This window comes from Octodon degus, unplaced genomic scaffold (assembly GCF_000260255.1).
Source record: "Octodon degus isolate 3935 unplaced genomic scaffold, OctDeg1.0 scaffold00036, whole genome shotgun sequence".
Lineage (NCBI taxonomy): Eukaryota > Metazoa > Chordata > Mammalia > Rodentia > Octodontidae > Octodon > Octodon degus.
Genome location: NW_004524612.1, coordinates 14,616,865 through 14,639,444, shown reverse-complemented (window position 1 = coordinate 14,639,444; position 22,580 = coordinate 14,616,865). Strand labels below are relative to the sequence as shown.

The 22,580-nt window shown below is 42.0% G+C and overlaps 1 protein-coding gene across 1 annotated transcript in view; it reads right to left on the bottom strand.

The window, feature by feature from the left end:
• Positions 1–22,376, bottom strand: part of Extl3 (exostosin like glycosyltransferase 3) — a 54,943-nt gene extending 32,567 nt beyond the window's left edge. The window contains exons 1-2 of the mRNA XM_004630700.2: positions 22,255–22,376; positions 324–422 (exon numbers count right to left, since the gene is read on the bottom strand). The gene's annotated coding sequence lies outside the window, so the exon portion shown is untranslated. The remainder of the gene's footprint in view (positions 1–323; positions 423–22,254) is intronic.
• Between the last annotated feature and the right edge of the window lie 204 nt (positions 22,377–22,580).

Here is a 22,580-nt window from a genome sequence, read left to right as displayed (position 1 = left end):
AATTTAAATCTCTCTTTTGGGAAAGGAAAAAAAGGGACAAAAAAGAGGGGGAGGGGAGAAAATACCAACAGCTTTGTAAATGGGAAAGAGGGGGGTGATGGGAGAGTACAGGAATGGGGAAAAGTTGTATAGGGTACAAGTACAAATTCTCTATGGTGAATGTGATTGTTATATATATCCGAAATGAAACCAATAAAATCTAATTTTAAAAATAATTACATAAATCTCTCACTATTGCACTGATGATCAAATAACAAAGAAGAATGGAAAAGAAAACGAGGAAGATAAAATCAAGGCAATACAGTGATTCCTCCCTTTCTTACCCTATGTGCATGTACCAGGATACTTCTTTTCTCTGGCTTATGAAGGATTATACTTCCATATAAGATTTCTTGAAATAGTGAACACCAGGGCCTGCTCTCCTGATTTAAAAAGAAGATAGAAAAGTGATATATCATTAGAAAAATATTCAATACTGGAGCTACTATTAAATAATTTCCTTACTAGTGCTGGAGAGATAGCTCAACAGTCTAAGCGCCTGCCTGGCAAGTGCAAGGACCTGGGTTCAATCTCCGGTACCACATGCTGTGCTAGCCCCGCATGGAACCAGCCACCAAAACCAGGTGTGGTGGCACACATCTGTAATCCCAGTGCAGACGAGGCTAAAACAAGAGAATCACTACAAGTCCGAGCTGTGTAGCAAGACCCTGTACCAAATAAATAAATAAATAAATTCCTCACTAACCTTCTGAAAAGGCTTTCCTTATGCATACAGATAGTGACATTACAGTTTGCTACAGAGACGCCAATAAAACACACCAGCACAACGGGTGTAAAGTGGAACCCTCACAGGCATACTACCTAGATATATGATACCTACCATTGTGGAGGACCACCTGAGCAGCCCTCCTTGAAAGAAGAGTGACTGTCTCCATTTTGACAGCCTGACCCTATTTCCTCGGATTGTTATGCACAGAGCTGGCTAGGACTGCTGTTTATCCTTCGATTGGCCTTAAGCAATGTGTACTGGTCTAGCTGAGGTGCTAGTGATAGTCTTTGAAGGTGGCATGTGTGTGTTTCCCTGGTAACCCACACCTGCTGCTCTTTAATGTGAGCCAGGTAGGGGCAGGACGGTAGAGATAATGCTCCACACCACCAGCCGCCAGCTGGATCCAGCCGAGCCTCGAGCCTTGGAGACAGAGGCCATGACTTCCTGGGGCTTGAAAGGCTACACCAAAGCTGAAGCACCAGACTTACCAAAACATTAGATACTATATAATGCAGATTACTCTCTCTGCATATCCTCTCTGCATATGGCAGAGGTAAATGTAGGCCACCCACCTAGCTCAGCTCACAATGATCACCTACTTCCCACAATTCTCAGTCAATCCTCCTCAAGCCACTCCCCCACTGAATAAAAACCGGGTGAGGCCCTGGGTTGCTCTCTTGGTTCTGGAAAGCCACCTTGGTGGCTGGACTTAGAGTCCCTTCACTCCCCGATGATTGAAAATATAATTTAGTGTCTTTATTTTCGCTGTGGATTGTATTGTAAGTGGTAGATTGGAATCAACTTGATGGGACTCCAATAACGTAACCTTGGGATTACAAATATTGGCTTCTTGGACCGAGACGAGGACCTGAAGTGTCTCCTACATACCATGTGCTCGCGAAACGAATGAGACAAAATACCAAACTGGGATGACCTTACCTTCTGTAAGTATATACTGGGCTACTGAGGGATAAGATGATACACCTGGATAAAAGTGATGAGGAGTAGCTACCGCAATAGATGGACCAACTCCAGCTACAAACTGATTGCCATTCATATAAAATAACAGGTAGAGACAGAGGTTTACAACAGTACATACTCTGCTCCTGCTTGTGGTTGGAATTTTCCATATCAAAAAACTGAAAAAAAAATTACAGAATACAAACAAATGTTTTTTAAAGTCATTTGGAGACTATTCAGTCTAATATTTCTGGTGCTACCAATTTATATGCAGTGCTGAGTACAAACAAACGTTCTAACAGAAACCAATAACTCAGTGACTCAAAAGAATGTATCCCTATTAAGTTCCAGGTCTTTTACTGGAATAAGGCAAATATGTCATCAATGTCCAATGGCATTAACTTACCTTCCTGAACAGCTAACTAAATTATTTCATGCACAAAAGAAAAAGAACCCTGAGAATCTCTCCTGCCATTCTCTGGGAAATGATAATGAAGTACTAGAATCTAGAACTACATGTCACTACAACACTGATAAGGAACGGCTCTCTAAAGACATTTGTCTTTTGTCAGCCAAGGTCTCACTACGCAGTCAGACTGGCCTTGAGCTCACTTTGTAGCACATACTGGCCTCAAAACTCACAGTAACCCTCCTGCTTCAGCCTCCCAAGTGCTGGGATTACAGGTGTGCATCACCAGGCTCAGCTTCTAGAGACATTTGATCCAACACAGTGCATGTTTCATACTAATTCTCAGTTCACCATGGCACATAATGCCACCTTAGCAGCTGGCTTCCACTCCTGTCCTTACAGTGCACCCTATACACGACAACCAGAATCCTCTCCAAACACAAACAAGACCTGCCTCTTCCTGCCTCAGACATCTTTGTGACTTTGCACTGCACTGCCAGGCCCTTCCTGACCAGCCTGATGATATCCAATCTCACTCACTATGGCTGTCTGCCTTGCTCACTGAGCTGGAGCTACCCTGGCTGCCTTGCAACTTCTCAGCAGCGCCGAGCTCTGTACTGCCCCAGAAGCTTCACACTTGCTGCCATTTGTGTGAAATACCCACCTACTCCTAGCCCTGCTTTTTCCTGGTGCCTCTTACCTTTCAGGTCAGTTTTCTTGACCTTTTCATTTCAAAGCCCTTTTCTTGTTCCTTGATGCTTTTTAGTATTAACCTATTGATTTCCTTCATAATTTCTTTTCATGTATTCATCCATTACCACCTTCCCCACCAAAACCAACTTCTTGAGAGCAGAAACTTGGTCAACTCCAATCCCAGGTATATCACCACCAGCACCCAGCAGAGTCCCAAGGTTCTAAGTTTGTTAAATAAATGAATCCTGCATGTCTTGTTGATCACTTCCTCATTCTATAAACTCTCCACTCTCCCCTTGGTTTCTGTGTTTTGTTTGTGCACTCTGGTGCTCCACCTACCCTCTCCCTGACTCGTGTTCCCTCCTGCTTGGGGTCACTTCCTCCCACAGTGCTCTCATACCATCTGTTAAGGAGAGCACCCACTTTAAAGCTTCAACCATCACTTATCATCCTCCATACCCCCAGCTCCAACTTCAAGCCTCACCTTGATGCTCTGACTTTTTTATTTGGTGGAGGTACTAGAGATTGAGCCTGAGACCTCAGGCCAGCTAGGGAAAAGTACTCTACCTACCTATCCCCCCAGCCCAACTTCTCTGTTTTTCAACAGTAAAAAGATAATACCTATGTTCAGGATTGCTATAAAAAATTAGTGATAATAGGCCAGGGAGATGGCTCAGTGGAATAAGCGCGTCCCTGGCAAGCACAAGGACCTGAGTTCAATCCCCGGTTCTACCAAAAAAAAAAAAAACACAAATCCATTGGGGGCCGCTGAGATGGCTCAGTGGTCTAAAGCACCTACTTAGAACAAGCTTAGCAAAGCACAGGGACCGCGGTTCAATCCCCCAGCACCACATGCCAGCCAGCCCCTGCCCCCTGGTGGGCTGAGCTGGCCACACACACACAAATAAAATAAAATAAAATAAAATAAAATAAAATAAAATAAAATAAAATAAAATAAAATAAATAAAATAAAATAAGTGATAATAAATAACACTGCACAGGGGACATAAAAGAGGTTATAATTGCTACAAGCCTTAAGGTTATTTTTAATTCCTTCAGCTTCTTACATCCACATCTACACTCCTGCTAACTCTTGCCAATTCATATTTTAAACAATTATAATATATTTGTAATAGTAATATATGATTTATCCCTTTTTTTATTCAACTCCTTCACCTTAGTCCTGACCTCCAAATCACAAGACCAAATCTTGCCTTATTCACCGATTTGTCTATTACTCTAAATCAACTTTATCTCACTTAATAGTGCTTCAGCTTGAATAATTTCAGTTGATGTCTTTGAGCTCTATAATCCATTCTTCAGTTTATTAATTCCACCAAATAAATTCTTAATTTCAGGTATGATTTTTTTTTTTTAGATGTACAACGTACACTGGGCTCTTTTTGAGACACTCCATTTTACACAAATTCTTGTCTATTCTTTTCTTTCCTATCTTTCCGTTTTCTGTGTTTTACTTTTTTTTTTTTTTGGGGGGGGGACACAATGTCTCACCATGTCAGTAAGTCTCCCAAATTTGGCTCCCACTTGAGATGCTCCTGCTTCAGCCTCCCAGAGTACTGGGATTACAGGCCTATAGACATGTTCCCAGCTTTCTTCTATTTTCTTCCACATATTTGCAAGAATTAAATTTGTTATTTGCTAATTTCAGTAACTGGACCATCTGTGGAGGTGATATAGCTAAAAGGAACATTGGGCCAGCACCATTCTAGTCTTTCAAATTCCAAAAAATGTGAGTTAAATAAATCTCTTCAAGGGCTGGTGAGATGGCTCAGTGGTCTAAAGCACCTACTTAGAACAAGCTTAGCAAAGCACAAGGACCGCGGTTCAATCCCCCAGCACCACATGCCAGCCAGCTCCGCCCCCTGGTGGGCTGAGCTGGCCACACACAGACACAGACACAAAGAAATAAATAAATTTTTTAAAAAATAAAAAAATAAATATCTTCAAGTATTATTGAAGGGCTGGTGGTATAGCTCAGCAGACTAGGCACTTGCTTAGGTAAGCACAGGGGCCAGGGTTTGATCCCTGGCACAGCATGCCGTGCTGGCCCCACTCCCAGGGTGCACTGAGCCAGTGATGGAGTCTGGGCGTGGTGGTGCACACCTGTAATCCCAGCACTAGGGAGGCAGAAATCAGGAGGATCACTATGAGTCCAAGCTGCATAGTAAGACCCTGCACTAAAAAAAAAAAAAATTTAAACATTATTCAGCTGCAAGCATTTCATTATAGTAACAGAAACCAGACTAATACAGTAGAGTAAGAAACCTAAAGATGACAAAGTAAAGAGGAGGGTATCTGTAGACAAATGCAAATGCTATGCCATTTCAGTATAAGCAGCCTGGAGCCGGGGAGATAGTTCAGTGGAATAAGCACTTGCCTGGCAAGCGCAAGGACCTGAGTTCAATCCCCGGTTCCGAAAAAAAAAAAAAAAGAGGCTCAGTATAAGCAGCCTAGGGATCTGCAGATTTTGGAACCCATACCAGAGGCTGGACCCAATTCCTCTCTGAATATTGTATTCAACTTCTCTTTAGAGTTTGCCCTTAAAGCATAACATACATTCATCCATCATCAACCAAGTAGAAAGTTTAACATTTCTAATATTTCCTCTCTGCTCAATTAATAAAAGATTCTCAGAACACTACCAACAATAACCTGTACCAAGTTATATGCCATTACCAATATCGTTGCCCTACTTTGTTTCTATCCATATGTTCTCAACAACAGAACCCTTATCTTCAATGAGGAATGATTTCACCCTAAATCCTGAATGAAGGTTTAGATAGTAATGCTAGCTTTTCCTTTTCCACCAACAGGTTTTCTTTTGAAAACCTCTGGATATTTTTACTGCCATGGAAAAGTAAGATAGCAGTTCAACTGCAACTTGAGGGTAATTTGACTTTTCATTCTAGTTGTTTTAAACATCTTTGAGCCGGGGAGATGGCTCAGTAGAATAAGCACTTGCCTGGCAAGCACAAGGGCCTGAGTTCAATCCCCAGTTCCACCAAAAAAAAAAAAAAAAAAAAAAAAAAATCTTTTTGTCATAAGAGTCCTTTGAAGCATCAACTTACAAAATTTTGTGGGGTTTTTGCTTGGCTTTGGTTTTAGTTCTAGATTCTTTAACTTTCTTAATCTTAGTATAATTCTAGCACCCTAAGAGGCTGAGGCAGAATGGATCATAAGTTTGTATCACCCAGCATGGACAACCTAGTGAGACTTTGTCTGAAAATCTTAAAATGGGCTGGTGAGATGGCTCAGTGGTCTAAAGCACCTGCTTAGAACAAGCTTAGCAAAGCACAGGGACCGCGGTTCAATCCCCCAGCACCACATGCCAGCCAGCCCCACCCCCTGGTGGGCTGAGCCGGCCACACACACATACACACACACACACATAAATAAATTAAAAAAAAAAAGAAAGAAAGAAAATCTTAAAATGGGTTGGGGATATTTTAAACAATTATCAATGTAAAAACTTTGGGTTCAATCTCCAGTACAAATAAAATCTCTATGCCCTTTATACTACCTTTTCCTCACATCTAATTTAGACACTTTTTTGGTAAAGGACCAGACAGTTAATTTTTTAGGCTTTTTGGGTCCCATACAGTCTCTGTAGCATATTTTGTCTTTCTTCTTAAACAACACTTTAAAAATGTAAAGAACATTCTTACCTTGTAGGCTACTACGAAAGTATGCCATTAACCAGATTAGGCCACAGGCCAAACTTCTCATGTAGTTCACTAATTTTCTCTTCTACGTGGAAGATACTATTTAATCCTACCTGCTGGGTTTTAATTTCAGTAATTACTTTCCATTTCCAGAAGTTCCACTGACTTTAAAAAACAGCATTATTTTTACAACACCTTGTCCTTTCTCATGTTTTCCATTCCTTCTCTTCATGGATTTACACTTTGCTCTGTCGATTCTTGCTTACAGACAGACAGTAGACTGTTTCCTCTTAGCCTTGTAATTCTGTACTCAGTTTACCTTTGGGTGCTCTATTTCTGAGAAATCTATGTGCTCTGGATTCAGAACTTGTAACAGCAGCACAGTTTCTGTCATAGCATCAGCCTTAGACTGTTAATTTTATCTCAAATTCGCCATCTGGAGACTTGCCACACCACACAAGTATCACAAATGTGAACCCAAAATCCACATGACAGGGACCCATGGTCCTGGGCTCCCAGTGGGTATCTCCACCCCTACCAATCCAGGGACCAAGATAAAGAGAGCCTTCTTTATGTTTGGACACAGCTACTTTTAGCCCATCTATGTTCTAAACATTCAACCTTTTAAAGTTCCAAATCTTGCCCAGTATCTCAATTCTAACGCTCACAGACTCAAGGTCTTTACCTCTTGTCTTGGAAAAAATTAAAGCACAAGTAACTAAAACAAAAGAAAAGCACAAATTACCGAAGCTCTGCAGCATCAAACTGCTCACCAGATGCTTTGCTCTTCAACCAACTTTCCCCTACCCTCTGCTTCTTTATTTTAATGAGGATTTATCTTTCTTTCAGGAGAGCATTATGAAGCAGGGGTGTTATAGTTATTTAATCTGCTACTGTGCCAAAAGCAGAGGCTTCCTCTCTTTTTTTCTATTCACATACACTAACAAAAATGGGACGCCATATGTGCTTTTTTGTAAGCTGCTGTTTTTTCTCTTATATCACAGTCTACTGCCCCACATCATTAGCATTCTACTGCATGATGATTAATAGCTGAATATCCTCTCATACTACAGGAAGACCTATTTATTTAGCCTATCCTCTTCCATTAAGACATTTAAATTGTTTCCAGTTTTTCATTATTATAATCATTAGTCCTGTAACTATCTTTACAAACATTCATAGAATTTTTAATGTGAAATTGTTGGGCAAGAGAGAATTGATAAATTTCTCAAGTTACTATGAGGACAGGACCAAAAGGAAGATGACAATATATCCTCCCAGCAGCAATACAGATCACATTACCAATAGCTTACCAATATGGATGTGACAGCAATAGCCATTCAAGTATCTACTTACACCTCTGCATCACTTATTCTGTCTTACAGTTCGGCTGGACCAATTCTTGCCTAAGGAAAGTGACTAGAGGGAGTGTGCCCACATAGTAATAGGCAGTTAGGAACAAGTATGGACTCTCTCCCCCTCCATCCACCTGAGAAACTGAAAGCACCAACTCCAAAGCCATGAAGGGGCAAGTTAGAAACTACCCAGACCCTGCACGACCACAGTAAAGACACTAACGAGAGCCACATGACCTACATCAGACCCTCATATGAACCATAAACAAACTTTTGTTACACAAGACACTGAGATTTCATTTTGTACCTGCAGTTATGCAAGAAACCAATCAAAAATGAACTGAATGCCATTTTTTCTTTAATCTGACAATCAGCAAGTCATTGCTCAATAAATTATACTAGTTCAAAGTCTTAGTTTGCAGGCCTAGGGAGATAGTGCAACAGACTAAGCACCTGCCTGGCAAGCTCAAAGATTCCCCAGTACCGCATGCACACTGGTCCTGAAACCTGAGGTGTACTGTGCTAGCCTGGAGACCAGGCGTGGTGTCCCACGCCTATAATCCCAGAGCAGGGGAGGCTGAGACAGGTGGATCACTATGAGTCTCAACTACAGAGCGAGACCTCGTATTAAATAAATAAAATTTTTTGAAGAATCTTAGTTTGCATGTATCAACCCCAATCAAGTTTAAACTTGGAGACTATGTGGTCTTAATTCAAAGCAAGTAATACATTAAAACAAAAGAGAAATTCACAGCTAGGAAGAAGCTTGAAGGCCATCTAGATTTGACACTAGACTGCCTGACTGAGATCAGCCATGAGAATTTAGGAATCTTACATAATCCCTCTTCCTATTTCCTCCTTGAAAAGTGATGCAGAAAATCCCTACTGACTGCTAGAATTAATGTGGAGATTAAATAAAATACTATTAAAAAATTAAATAAATAAATAAAATACTATAGATGAAGAAAAGTTATAGGACACAACTAACCTACTGCGGAAGAGGAAAATTTGTGCATGAAATGCTTACATTAAAAAAGGAAAAAAAATCTCAAATCAATAAGCTAAGTCTCTACCTCAAGAACCCAGAAAAATAATCAAATCCAAAGGAGAGAAAATAACAAGAATAACAACAAAAATCAATGAAACGAGTTTGTCAAGAGTCTGACAAGTATGCAAGACTGGCAATGAAATAAGAGAACAGACGTAAATCACCAATATCAGAAGTGAAATGGGAATCAGTACAGTCCCCAAAGGCATCTAAAGGAAAGAGAAGAACCAGCAGCATCCCTAACACTTAAATACAATGGACCACTATCAGAGAGATCATTTGAATTAGTCTTACGAATATTAAATAAATTTATTTTGTAATTTTAAATCCCAAAAATCTCCAACCTCTGATTTCACTGGAGAATTCTAAACAATTAAAGAAAAATAAACACCTATACTACCCAATCTTTTCCAAAAACACTTGCCACTTCATTTTATTATCCAAAGTCAAACGTAGTTTTCAAAAGAGAAACTACGAATATCTCTCATGAATGCAAGACAAAAATACTTAAACTATTAGGAAACAGGAATCACCAACATATAAAAAGAATGTTATACTACTGTTTAAGTAGAGAAAGTTTTGTTTTATTCTGAAAGTGTCTTACTAAATTGTCCGGACTGGCTTTCAACTTGCACACCGCTACCCCAGCCTCCTGAGTAGCTGGGATTACTGACATGGGAAGATATTATTTAATCTTACTCAGAAGCATAAAAATTCTCTTCATTTATTCATGCCTTCCTTTATTTCCCCACCACAGTGTTTCATTGGAATCATTCACTGTCCCTATCTCCTATTGTTAATTTGTGAGTATTTTCTATTTTTCAGTCTTCCACTCCTGGGTGTCTGCTTTTTCTGTTCCTTGTCATCTCTCCTTAAATGCACTGTAGTTGTGTCCCAGATCCGTCCAGGTCCTCCTCTCAGTCTTCACTTTCCACAATTTGCCAATGCAACAGCTATCCCACAGCTAGATGAGTCAGAAGTTACTTTTCCCATCTTCACCTCCTTTCTGTCTTCTTTTCCAAAGCCAGTAAGAGAAGATATCTACACCTTAATGTTCCATTGGCAGCAAATGTATGTGTCTTATGACTCCAAGGAGAGGCGACAACATATGGGGGGAGAGGCCTGTCACCATAGTTGTAACACAGAAATTAATCATTCCGATCATGACCAATGTTTGCTGATTACCTGAAAGTAGAATCTCGATCTGCTAAGCCACTCATTTGAGGGCTGGAAAAAGTAAATGGCATATAATAAATACAAAGCAGAAGCTGGGGCTTGGAGTTCCCACTCTGTAGGGATCCGCTGGTCTCTGAGTGTGATCCGTTGTAACCCTGGGAGAAACAGCAGCAGGGATGAGGAAAAGATAGACAAGAACACAAGAGCTGGGTCAGGTGGTGGCCCCTTTGCCTAGCTGGCAAAGAACGACCCCCAGAACAACAGCTGAGGCGTTTATTTATACCTCTGCAAAGTTAGTATCACATGATACAAGGTTGCCTAATGACTAATAGCTGACATTAACCAGTCAAGATGCTTTTCTCAGGACTGAGGTATTTTTGACTGGTTTAGGCACCGAGTCCCACTCTCACAAATTTGACCAATTTCCACTTCTGTGGCTCCCAACACCACTCCAAGTCTTGCAATGCAGCTGTATTCCCCCTTTTCTCTTCTCACCCCTACGCATCACAACAGCAGTGCCCTCTCTGAGCCCTCTTCTCTTGCAGCACTCCTTGTCACAATAACTCCTGAATCATCAACAGGAACAGCATCCCATCCTATTAGTACCTGCTTTCAAGACTTTACTGATATAAAAACTACCCTACTTTTCTTTTAAAACTAAACTCTGATACAGAAATTTCCTATCATGAATTTGGAATAGTTCTTAAGAAAGACTCTAGTGTCTTCCAATAAAGTTGTATGATTTTACACACACACACAAAAAAAAAACATACACAATGAAACTACACCAAAACACCCAACAGAAGAAAGGAGAAAAGCAGACTTGAGGGGCTGGCTCCATCTGAGCTGCTGTTACACCTTCCTCTGAAAAGTAAGAAGACTAGACAGTGATAAACAGAAGCCAGACACGCCCCAGATGTTCCCTAATGAAACCCTTCATAAACTTCGATATTTTCAATAACTATGACAATAGCTAACATTTACTGGTGCTTACTGTGTGCCAAGTTTGACCTTCTGTATTCCTCAAAAGACCAAATCCTCAACAATACTATGAGGTAGATATTACTTTTCATTTTGTACATGAGTAAAATAAAGCGCAAAGTTACATAATTTGCCCAAGGTCATCCTGTTATATCATAAAATTTGATTTCAAACCAACTGAGTCCAAGACCCACAATCTTAATGTCCCAACAATTACGCTAAGCTGCCTATTATATTAATTCATGAAACACGGTAGTATTCACAAATAATTATTTTTACATTCTTTATGTATGATCCACTATAACCATGATTAATAATTACAGTGGAGACTCATGGCAAGCTTAGGCCAACACCACAAATATTATTTATGTGCTATTTTTGCCTGTGTACTCATACCTGCCTATATAAACGCAGGTAAGAATTTTCTCAGGTGGGTATGGTGGCCCATGCCTGTAATCCAGCATTCTAGAGGCTGAACCAGGAGGATCACATCAAGTTTGAAATCAGCCTGGGCTACACAGCAAGTTCAAGGGCAGACTGAACTACCTGAGACATTGCTTCTCCCCACAAAAAAATGCTTTCTCTCTTTCACTCAACGGGCATTATAATCCAGACACCAGATCTACTACAGCACAGCCCTTCAAATTAAAAGGCAAATGAGGCAGATTAAAGTGCCTGCAAGCAGGTACAGGGGCCGGGGTCCTATCTCTGCCTGCTGTGCCGGCCCTGCCCCCAGGGCGCACTGAGACAGCAATTGAGACTGGTGGCCCATGCCTGGAATCCCCTCTCTTTAGGAGGCTGTAAACAGGCAGATCACGAGTCTGATCTAATAGTGAGACTCTGAACACCCTGAAGACCGTTCCCTAAAAATATAAACATACATACATACATAAATACATACATAAATGGCAAGGGAGGTTGGCCAGATAGCTCAGCAGATTAAAGTGCCTGCTTAGACAGACACAAAGACCAGGGTTCATCCTGGGTGTGCCATGCTGGCCCCGCCCCCAGGCATGCTGAGATGGTAACTGAGACTGGGCATGCAAGCCTGTTATCCCAGCGCTTAGGAGGCTGAAAAAAGGAGAATCACTACGAGTCTAATCTGTGTAGTGAGACCCTGTAAACTCTGTACTAAATACAAAAGAACCTAAAAGGCAAGCAAAAGCAGTATTTCAGACCTTTATTTTGTTTGAGGGAGGGTCTCCTTATACAGTTCAGGCTGACTTCAAACTCACAGTGCTGTGCCACAACACAGTACTTTTTATAAAAAATATGAACACCACAAAAATAAATCATTTCCTGACTTCCTAAGCACAGAAATGATAAATGGTTTGTCACATCCAGGTAGTACCTATTTCACAAAACCAGGAAGTAGACTAATAAAAACTAAACAAATTCTCTGTGACTATCACTATTAAGATTCTGGGGGGAAAAAAAAAGATTCTGACCTCTCTCTTTTATTGTTTAAACAAACAAAAGGCACTTTCCCAGGAAGCTAATTGTAGATAAAGGATGACTTGTAAAAACTGAATGAATGCCATTCACAAGCTACAAGAGATTAAGGCTTTTAGTACTACAATCAAGTTTTCCATGCATAAACTTAACCTGGGTGTAAAAAAAAAGGGCGGGGGACAGAAGACCAACAGCAATGAAAAACCCAAATCAAATATGAAAATTGGTTTTGCCTTATAATATATATGATATATGTGTGTGTGTGTGTGTGTGTGTGTGTGTATAATCTTAATCAGAGTCAAGATTGTATCATCAGACAACCACAGAGTCAAGCCACTCTTATGAGAGGAATTTTTAAAAAGAAAAAACAAGTGTATATATATACACTTGTTTAACAACTTATATGTTTGACAACTGTTCGGAGTTAAGACCAAGCCTTTGCCAGGCATGGTGGCAAATTAATCCCAGCACTCAAGAGGCTGAGGCAGGAGGACTGTTGGGAGTGTGAGACCAGCCTAGTCTACAAAGCGAGCTCAAAGCCAACTTGAACTGCACAACAAAAAGCCTTGTCTCAAAAAGCACCAAGCCTACTGTTTGGACTTGCAACCTTTCTGTGTGTAGTTTTATACATCTGGTTCATCAAGCCACCATGTCTTTTTGTATAGAACACCTTGTTTATACGGCACTATAGTTTTTGCTCATTGCACTGTACAGTAGTTTTATGTTCTAATATGCATTACAGTATTGCATTTAACAGGTATGCAAATAAAAGCAAAGCCATCAAATTGGAGCTTCCTTTGACAATTTGTTCTAAACATTATAATACAGGGGCTGGGGAGATAGCTCAGTGGTCTAAGCACCTGCCTGGCAACTGCAAAGATCCAACTTTGATCCCCAATACTGCATGCTATACTGGCCCCAGAACCCAGGGCACACTGTGCTGACCCCAAAACTATGTTTGGTGGCACATGCCTGTAATCCCCGTGCTAGGGAGGCTGAGACAAGGATCACTACGAGTCTGAACTGCATAGTGAGACCCTGCTTCCTATAAATAAATAAACATAAATATTGTAACATACATCCTATATACAACTCCTCACTTAGTGACCAATTCACTAACAACTTGGCAGGACCAGAATTCAACTGTCAAACAAGGAATGTCTTATTCTTTGGGCTCCAGAGAAAATTTCAAAGATCAAAGAGGTATTCCACAAATGTAATTAGCAGGCAAATTTCAAAATACTCAAAAGGAACCCATTAACAGACTTCCTCTGCTGCTAAACTGTACATAGGCCTTAACAAGTGAACTGAAATTATTGGTACCTGTTTAGTTACCAATAAATCTAACCTAGCCCTGGAAGTCTCTACTCCCGGGAGAAGTCCTTACTTTGCAAACTATGTCATTGCTGATGTTCCCTTCCCTCCAGTTTTTTAACATCAAACAAATCAAAATCCTATTTGGCCTATGAGTTTCTAACTATAGACACAAATCACTCAGAACTCACTTAACAAATGTTTTCAAGTTATAAACTCAGCCCTACCCCCTTCATTTACTAAATCATAATTCTTAAGGGAGAGGCCCAGGCTTCCAAAGTTCACCAAAGTTCCTAGGTGATTTTTTTTTTTTTTTTTTTTTTTTTTTTTTTTTTGCGGAACCAGGGATTGAACTCAGGCCTTTGTGCTTGCCAGAGAAGCACTTATTCCACTGAGCCATTTCCCTGGCCCCTCCTAGGTGAATTTTAATGCAAAGTACACAACTCTTAACTCTAAAAGCATTGGTCTAATGAAGAAAGAAGTGCTGGGATCAAAAAACCAGACAACTAAGACAAACATCAATGTCCCTGAATTCATGGAGAAAGTGTGCAGCTGTATCACACAGCCTTAGAGATTATGGAAAAAGTAACAGTAACCACCTTCAGGTACCTTCACCATGTGACAGGCAGAATGTCCCAGATAACACGGTCATGCTAAGTATCCCATCCCACCAGCCACACAGGAGCTAGTGTTGTTACTTCTACTTCACAAATGAAGAGGTAATAAATCGCAGATGTTACCCCTATTAGGTAACTGTTCAAGACAGTAGAGCAAGCTGAGGGCTGATGGAAATCTGGTCTGTATGACCTTGGGCCTTACTCAGCACTTTTCACTATCTACTTGTTTGCTTTACAAACCATATTTTGTCTGTCTCACTTTATGCAATATTGGTTTTGGAATTAAGAAAAGTATCCTGTTAGACTGGCCATATAGCTCAGCAGATTAAAGCACCTGCTTTGGCAGATGCAGGGATCAGGGTTCGATCCCCAGTGTGCCATGCCGGCCCCACCCCCAGGAAGCGCTGAGATAGCAATTGAGACTGGGCATGGTGGTGCACGCCTGTAATCCCAGCACTTGGGAGGCTGAAAACAGGAGGATCACTATGAGCCCAATCTGTGTAGTGACACCCTGTAGACCCTATACTAAAATACATTAAAAATTTAAAAAATCTTGTTAAATCATATTAAAGGGGCTGGTGAGATGGCTCAGTGGTCTAGAGCACCTACTTAGAACAAGCTTGGCAAAGCACAGGGACCACGGTTCAATCCCCCAGCACCACATGCCAGCCAGCCCTGCCCCCTGGTGGGCTGAGCTGGCCACACACACACACACACACATAAATTAATTAATTTTTAAAAAAGAATAAAGACACACATTTAAATAAAAAAAAATCTTGTTAAATCATATTAAAGTATGCAACAGCAGGTATTTAATCAATAATATGGTACTCATCTATTTAGGAAAAATAAATCAGGTTCCTGGATGAAAAAAAAAAAAACATTTAAAAATTAAGTCCCAGCTGGGATTGGTGCTATTTGCCTATAATCCCAGAAGACTCAGGCAGGAGGGTCCTACATTCAAGGCCAGGCTAGCAGTTTAGTGAGACACAGCCTCAAAATTCAAAATAAGGTCTGGGAATGTAGCTCAGTATTTCCTGGGTTCAATCTCCAATATTGGGGGTGGGATAGGAGAGATAAAACTCAAGAATCATAATGAATAAACTACAAAAAGAAAAGGAAAACATATGCAGATAATTTCATCTCAAGAGATACAGAATACATAAAAGTTCAGATTTGAATATTTGAATACCTAAGAATCACAGGATTTGAGGTTATTTACAAGGGGGGAACCCTGAAACTTGTTTAGAAGGCTGGGGAAGTAACTGAACATGACCCAGTTACAAGAAGCAAGTTATACAAATGTTCAAATGATGAAACATTCAAGTGTTTAACCTTTGTAGCAACCAAAGAAATGTACATTTCAAACATGATACAGTACCACTTTCTACCTATAAGTCAGCAAATAACTATAAACTACTATATCTGGTATCAATCAGGATCCAGGGTAAACACTCCCACAGTGCTGCAGGGACTGCAAGCTAGCACTCCTTTCTAGGTAATAAAGGTACTGAAACTGAGCCTACCCTCTGGCCTTGAAATTCCACTTCCAGAAATTATTCTTAAAAAACAATCATGAGGCCAAGTGTGGTGAAGCATGCCAGTAAACATTTAAGTGCTTGGGAGGCTGAGGCAGGAGGACCTCAAAACCAGCCTAGGCTACAAAGGCCAGACTTAATTGCATACCAAGACCCTATCTCAAAAAAATTAATTTTGAGAATGTTCATCCCAGTCAGGCATGGTGGCACATGCCTGTAATTCCAGGACTCAGGCATCTGAGGCCAGCATGAATACGTAGTGAGACCCTTTCTCAAAAAAATAAAAATAAAAACAAAAAATGTTCATACCAAAGTATTCAAATAAAGGTAATAAAGTAGAGTACATCTTTGAACACTGCCAGCAGCTAGTGTGACAGGTACTGTTGCCTGGTGCTCCTGGGGAAGAAAATAAAAAGTCATTTCCCATTTGTAACAAGTCAAATTTTTCTATCTTTGTCTCAGCAGTTTCACTAAGAATGTGTTCAGGGAACAAAGATTTGTACGTAGAGATGCAAACACCTCAGCATTCAGTATAAAATATACATTATGTAATATGTAAATTACCTGTTCAAAAGGATGAACAAGATTAAATATGAAGTATGACTTTAAAAATCGGTAACATGGCCATCATGCTGTCAGCAAGCTGATTTTAAATAAAATGGGGAAAAAAATGGGCAAAATATAATGTTAAGTGGAAAAATACAGATGAAAAAACCATGTAAACAATGGGATAAAAAATGTTTAAAATGTAAATTTTCTATGCAGAGAAACAAGTAGAAGCAAAAAAGATCAAAGTGGCACTTTTAGATGATGGAATTATAAGCAATTTCTGTACTCTTCAGAATTTTCTCTCCTTCCTAAAAATGAAAAGGTATTGCTTTCATAAATGGAGGGAAATATATAGAAACAAGTTTTAATAAAACATGCAGATAGAGTTTGCTAACATAGTTTCCCAGAACACTCAACTTGATGTCAAGTGCTTAGATTATAAACTGATCTAAGGTTTCCATTTGTGAACAAAACATGTTTTTTATTTTATGTTGTGGGAACATACAATTGATATTAATTAGTGCCTTTGGCCTCCCTAAAAGGAATGCAGAAACTTAAGCAGAAAGCTTGCTAAGCCAAATATGTCAGGTTATGACATAGGCAACCTCCTTCAGCTTCCAGGCATGGATTCAACTTTCCAATCCAGTTTTGCCCTCCTTTTCATTGTCCTTCTGATACATGAAGGCTGCTAACCTCCCAATTTCTCCTTGTGTTGACTCATAAACTCTTGGTCCTCTTTTAACTTGTAAATTGAAGGGTTGAACTAGGCCTCAAAGATCCTTTTAGATTCTAAAACCTGAGACTTACAACTGCCTTGCACCCAGGAAACACAGAATTTGAAGAAAAAAAACTCAATAACACATCAACTCAAGCAGCAACACTATGCCCAACATTTCCTCCTCCTTTCACTTCCAGGATCTCAAACAATGCTTCCCTTTAAAGGCCTCCCCTTAATTTTCCACTGAATCCATTAAGAATGGCTTGGGGCCCTGTCAACTATTTTTTCCATTCATAGCCTCAGTAGGATTATATTTTACAGCCTCAGAAATAAAGGAAGTTGGGCTGGGAGGAGTAAACTCAGATTAGGAGAAAACCTAAGATATAAAAACACTTTATCAATCTGGAATTTCTATAGAGGAAATTTAATAGAGATAAAGACAAAGTTCCACACAGACATCTCTAAATGACATGGAAATGATTTAGCTGAAAAGTAGCACAACAGGGGCTGGGGAAATGGCTCAGTAGAGTAAGTGCTTCCCTGGCAAGTGCAAGGGCCTGAGTTCAATCCCCAGTTCCACAAAAAAAAAAAAAAAAAAAAAAAAATTTAAAAAAAAAAAGTAGCACAACACCCAGAAGGTTGTGATTTCAGTGACTGAAGTGTGTACAACTGCTTAGGAAAAAACCTATCAACTTTTGTTTTGCTTTCATTAAAAACTAAGTGGAATGTGGAAGAGAAATGAAGATTACTGTCAGCCAACACTGTAGACTGCATACTGTATTCATTCTGAGAACTCCACTCTAAGAGGGCCATTAAAACAGTAAATGAGGGCACAGGACTCAGAAGTTGGCAAGCAGACTTAAAACTGTCAAATCAAATACGACTGATAGAAAAAAGGAGTACTTAGTTCAGGGAACAGAGGACCAACTAAAGGATGGCAATCTTTATGAGTACGGAAGCCCCAAAGAGTCAAGGAAATGAAGAAAGCTGGCCAGTAAGGACTTAGCAAAATGAGTCTATTTACCATCAAAGGGAGATTACTGGCATCAGAAATTATTTATCACAAAGTCTGGGTGCCAGGGAGATGGCTCAGTAAAATAAGTGCTTGTCTGGCAAGCACAAGGGCCTGAGTTCAAACCCCAGTTCTGCCAAAAAAAAAAAAAAGAAAAGAAAAAAGAAAAGAAAAAAGAAAAAGAAAGAAATTATTCATCACAAATCTTCAAATATCCGGAGAACTGCCACATGAACAGAAGTGGGTTTGCTCTATATGGACCTAAAGGATGACATTTTTAGGGAGGCAAACCACACCTCAATCTAAGGAAAAATCTCGCAGAATCCTGAGTACAAACTGAAATGGGCTGCCAAGAGGGGGAGATGTCACTAAGAATTTATATGGAGGGACAGCCAGGTAGCTCAGCAGGGTACAGCAGCCAGGGTGTGATCCCTGACATGCCACGCCGGGCCCACCCTGGGGGCACTGAGACGACGGACAGAGCTGGGCATAGTGGTGCGCATGCACCTGCAATTCCAACACTTTGGATGCTGAAAACAGGAGAATCACTCCAAGTCCGATCTCTGTAGTAAGACCCTGTACACCCTGTAGACCCTATCCTAAATTCATTAAAAAAATAATAATAATAATTTATATAGAGAGCCAGGTGTGGTGCACACCCTGTAATTCCAGTACTAAGGTGGCTGAGGCAGAAGGATCACTACAAGTTCAAGGCCAGCCTGAACTGCATGGTGAGCCCCTTACTCAAGAGAAAAACTTACATAGGGGCAGGTTAGTATACATTACTAACCAGTTCAAGTATTCTGCCACTTTCTACATTAGTCAAATAACCTACCCTCCTCCAAGTTTTCCTTCCTATTTCCCCTTGAAAAAAAAGAAATATGTTAATGTTTACCCTTCCCTCTTCTCGGTGACCTTACAAATCAAACTCTGTATTAGAAAAATGTGGGGCTAGGAAGATACCATAACGCTACAGTGCTTGCTAACATCAATGAAACCCTAGGTTCAATCCGCAGTACCGTAAGAGGGGAATTGGGGGGCTTTATATACCAACAAAGAACTTAACCATTCTTGTATTCTACCACCATAATAACATATGTCTGTGTATCTTATTCTTACGCTAAGGCCATATTCCCAACCTATTTCATTTCCCAATCTATTTCACTTTACTTTCCCTCCCTCAAAGGAAGAAAGGAAGTCAGAGAAAAGGGTTAAAATGACAATGTGAGAGATTAAGATAACAGTGAAAATTGTCAACAAAGCAAACATCCAGAATGTTAATCATTAATATCATTGACTAGGCTAAAAGGTACTGGACCCCATCAAAAGGAAGAATATACAAAAGTACTGGGGGGGGGGTGCGTGCGCGCGCGTGTGTGTACGCACACTGGTGATACTGAAGGGCAGGCATGGGCAAGCTACAGGTACTGCCTAGTTTTCTAAGTAAAGCTGCCCTGGAGCACAGCTTCACTGACTTGGTATGGATTACATGTAGGTACTACTGCATATATTAAGTTCTGATATCTACTACGCATATACTGCTTTCAATTCAGCTCATCCTCCTCTGGCTCCATCCTGAGATTTATACGGGTCATCTGGCCATCTCCAAGCAATAACCTATACCCCCCACTATGATCTAACCATAGGAGAATCTGTTACTGCATGAGTCTCCAAATTTATCTTTTACATGCAAGACCACAGATTTTTTTAAATCTTGTTTCTCTTCAACCAAATTATATCACCCACCACACCTAGAAGACTGAAAATACAGACACATTTGACTGGCACATACAGGAAACAAAGTTGCTCACAGGTGAGCACACCTATTCCAGTTGAAAACTCAATGCCACCTCCCAGAGATTTGTTATTTTCACAGGATCTCCTTTCTTTCCTCTGAGTTTAGCTACCTGCCTCATCACAGGATTTCAAAAGAAAGTTACCAAAAATTAGGAGAAAAAACAAAGGAAAGAAATACGTTAAGAGAAATTCTCTGAGCTGAGCTTTATTTCCAGCAGAAATCAGTAGACAATCCTAAGACTTGAAAAGGACTCACCCTTCTGACTCGTGGCTTTACTCAGAACTATGTAGGTAGTGGACACTTCACTTCTCTCCTGGCTTTACCTCAGGCAATACCAACAACCATTCCCAGAAGGCTTCTCAGCAGGAAGGTTGGTCGGCAGTTGCAGCCCCACAGAGACAGCTGCCACTGCCTCACCCTGCACCAGCCTTCAATGCCACTCACCCCACAGCTGGCCTGTCCTGAGGACATGGCCTTCTCTACAGCCTGCCAGGCTCCTGTGAGGGCTTCACACCCTCTGTTGAATCTTGCCCTCTCCTAGAAAATTGCTTTATCTTTTTAGCCTGTATAGTCTCTCTCTCCCTCTCTCTTTTTTTTAAAATGTATTTAGTGCAGGGTCTACAGGGTCTCATTACACAGATTGGACTCATAGTCTCCTCCTGTTTTCAGCCTCCCAAGAGCTGGGATTACAGGCACACACCACCACGCACCACCACGCCCAGTCTAGCCTGTTTAGTCTTTACTCACAGGTGAAAACTCTTGAGAATTAACTACTAAGAGGTTCCAACTGTGCACAAATATTTAATAAGCATTTTTTTTACCCTAAAAAACTGAGAGATGAGGGAATGAAGACAAGCTTCTCAAACAGTCTGTTAAGCTCCTCTCATTTAAGCTTATTAACTACAGGTCTACAAAACGTGAAAGAGCTACAATTCTAATCCTCTTCAAGAAAACTTTGGGTCTAGCTTTTCACACTATTTACTCCCCAGGCTCACTAAGGGCAAGAGATGGGGAAATTCCCAGAGGATAAGGTAGTTTTAACACACCAGAAAACGAGTTTAAGAACACAGTAATGAAGCTATTGAGAATGCCTATTTGCCCTCATGGCTATAAGTGCCTCACACATCTCCAGCTCAGGCTCTGGACAGTTACGCAGGCGCCACGGACTAGAGGGCACGGCTCACTGATGGGCAACATATGGAAAAGTGCAGGCAGTCTGCAGGTCTGCCACACATTAGGGTTTTAAAAAAAGAAACAAAAGACTGCCCCCGCCTCCGGGGGGGGGGGGTCTGCCCTTCAAAAGATAAGCTACCTAAATTGGAAGAACAGTACAAACAGAAGACATGCTAAACATACCTCTTAAATAACATAAAGGAAAGAAAAAACGGACCTGTGGTGTCCCACGTTTCTTCACCTTCCACCAAAGGAGTCAGACCACGAACACCTGATAAAGCCTTTAGAACGTTTAGAATATAATTTAGGGGAAAACAAAACAGTCTTGGCTGCAGGAAGGGACCCACCAAATTCTGGTTTGCTGATGGCCACAGGGAGCTAAAAGGGAGCTAAAAGTGGACAACAGAGAAAGCAGCACCCCAGTCCCGGCTCGTGCCCAAGGGTTCCAGGCCTGGGTCTGTCCCCTCGTATGGCTGGGGTGCGGATGGGCACCCCGCTGCCCCTCTCCCGAGCCCCAAGAGCACCGACGCAGCAGCAACTGAACCCCTGGGCAGGAAGTGGACCTCAGACTAGAAGGCGAGTTCAGGAACGCGAGCCTGGGAAAGGGAGGCTGCAGGCGGCTGTGCATGGAGCAGCCGGACAGAGGTGGGAGTGTGCGCGAGGAAACCGGGAGCCGACAGCCGGACAGACGCAGAGGAGATGCTCCCGGTGAGCAGCCGGGCGGCGCCGCGGCAGAGGAGGGCGGAGGACGACGGAGGGCGGCAGGGGCCGAGCGCCCAGGCGAGCGGGTGGAGGTGCGCCCCGGCCCGGGCCGGGGCCGGGGGCGGCGCTCCCCACCCAGCGGAGGCCTCGCGTGTTGGGCCAGGTCCCCGCGGCGCGGAGCAGGCCTACTCGGCTCCGCCGCCGCCGCCGCCTGCCCGCCCGGCTCCCGCCCGCTGCATCCCAGCGCTCGCGTCCTCCCCAGACCCGGTCCCCGCTCCTCACGCTCGCGCGCCGCCCGGAGCCCTACCAGCTTCCAGACCAAGGACCAGCTGCCGCCGCCGCCGCCGCCGCCGTCTGCGCGAAACTCGGCTTCCCAGAAGCCGCTCTGGCCGCCGGCCGCGCGCCTCCCAAGCCGCGCCGAACCCGCCGCTCCCCCTGCCGGCCGGGAGCCATTTCCGACAGGCGACTGCGGAACTTGCCGAAGGGCGTCGGGCCGGAAATGGCCGAAGCGGCGTGGGCGAGCCCGCTGAGGGGGCGGACACGTTCGGAGCTTTGCTGACAGCGCCCTAGGGCCACTTCGGGGTTCACAGGGTCGAAGCCGCAGGGCCAGCGCGGGGGCTTGTGGGAAGCGCG